This window comes from Zingiber officinale, chromosome 3A (genome assembly GCF_018446385.1).
Source record: "Zingiber officinale cultivar Zhangliang chromosome 3A, Zo_v1.1, whole genome shotgun sequence".
In the NCBI taxonomy this organism is placed as follows: Eukaryota; Viridiplantae; Streptophyta; class Magnoliopsida; order Zingiberales; family Zingiberaceae; genus Zingiber; species Zingiber officinale.
In genome coordinates this window covers 3,719,467-3,721,600 of record NC_055990.1, presented here as the reverse complement: position 1 = coordinate 3,721,600, position 2,134 = coordinate 3,719,467, and positions in this window count along the sequence as shown.

Here is a 2,134-nt window from a genome sequence, read left to right as displayed (position 1 = left end):
GATAGAAGTTTGACCATGTTTTTAGGGGGAGTTACTCTTTGAAAACATAAAAATATTTTCAAAGACCTTGGAAGGTGGGTTAAACCTTCGTCATGAATTAATACTCAGGGTCGAGTATTGGAGAGCAATGGAAGGTTGGTTATCTTCATTGCTAGGATGTTAAATGCTCTTAGATGAGCATTTTGGAATAGATGTTTGCTCAAGGGGGAGCATTGGGTTCAATGAGGGGGATCAGACCTTCATTGGTAAAGTGAAAAATGCTCTTGGATGAGCATTGAGAAGAAAATTAGTGCTCAAGGGGGAGCATTGGATACAATGAATGTGATTTTCATTGGTCAAATGGTGAATGCTCTAGGTTGAGCATTGTGGAGTCAAGTAAAGCTCAAGGGAGAGCTTTGGAGACAATGAAGGGTATGTGATCTTCATTGTGAGGTTAACTCTTATGGAGAAGAGTTGTTTTCTATTTTTGATGTATGACAAAGGGGGAGAATTGAAGGTTAAGTTAGGTCTTCATTCATACTTTGTCATGAAAATAATGGAAACCCTCCCCAAAGTTCTTCCACTCTACAGACCAGGTAAAGCCGGCTCTTTCAAATAGTGGCCGCCGGAAATATGGCTGCAAGTTAAACTAGCAATGTGAGAAATGGTAAAATAGAGAGATGTAGTAGGAGACTAAGTGAATGAACCGTATTCAGCTCACTACCTGTCCAAAAGAAATTGAAAAAAAAAGGCGCCTTCTGGTTTAGAAGACTATAAACACCTTCAAGCATTTTCATCACCTTATTTAGTGTTTTGGGATGAGGATTCCATGGATCACCGCTATTCACAAGCAAAACATCCTTTAAAAAGCATGTTTAATGATAGAAAATTAAGACATTTATTAAAGGACTAATGTCAGCTCACAAAAACTAACTAATAAGATTAATGATACAAGCTCATGAACATTCCGCAGTGATAAAAACAAAAGCTTGAATTATGAACCAAGAAATAAGTCTTAAAAGGTTTCCATGAGGAAGATAAAATATATGTGGTATGTCTATATCATCATAGTGAAGAATAAATAATTTTTGTTGTGATAATTAAAAGCAGATAATGCTTCCACCCAGTCCAATTCTCGAATACTATAGTACAATTTCATATTTAATAAAAAAAAAAAATCAGCCTTAAAAAACCAAGTACCACAGTATCCTTTGAATTTTTGCTATGGATGCAATTACATGGATATCTTTGGTACATTCTTTCCATAAGTCATCCATATCATGTCCAATATAAACATGCAAGATTGCAAACACTGAATATTCTATGCAAACAACATTTATGATAGTACTTCAGTAAAAATACTACTACAATATTTCCATAAAGTAAATTAAGAGAAGAATGAGAGGATAGACAGAAAAATGATCATAAGGGAATTGTTATGGGATGAGTAATAACATTTAGTTTGATTTGAAAACTACTTATCTGGAAAGATTAAAGCGTGGAAAAGACCAGATCTAGACTTACACATTTTAACACTTCCCCTCACTTGTAGCTGGGTGGACTGGAGTAGATTACACTTGCTGAATTCAAAGGTGGAACAACTAGACTTAACCAGAGACATTTTTCAAAGTATTGATAAAAAGCTTATGTTGTTAGCAAAGAACCTAATCAAAACTTATATGTTAGAAATAGCTATATAGAAAAAGATATCCAGTGGATATTAAGTGGTTAATTGCTCTCCTTAAAATGAGCTATCCAAGCAAAAGAATGCAAATCTCCTCCCTCATTTCTCTTTCAAACCCTTCCACCAAAGAAGCATTGCCCATCATTCCTTATGAAGAACCAATAACAAGTGCATGTGTTTGGAATTTTTTGTGAAGGGTAAAAAAGAATACTAGGGTTAATTGAGGCTCATAGCCATTCAAACTAGCATTATTCGGTTAATTTAACAACTTGAATAGAATAAAATTCACTGCATGCTAGGACATCTAACTAATACTACAGCCACTAAAGAACAAGCATAAACTAATAGAAATAGTTCTTCAGTCGATTTAATTGACAGTAAGCATGTTGATATAATGAGACATGAATATCAACAATCAAGTAGGGTGGAAGAAAAAGGAAAATGCAGTTATGATACAGATTACAAAAGTGA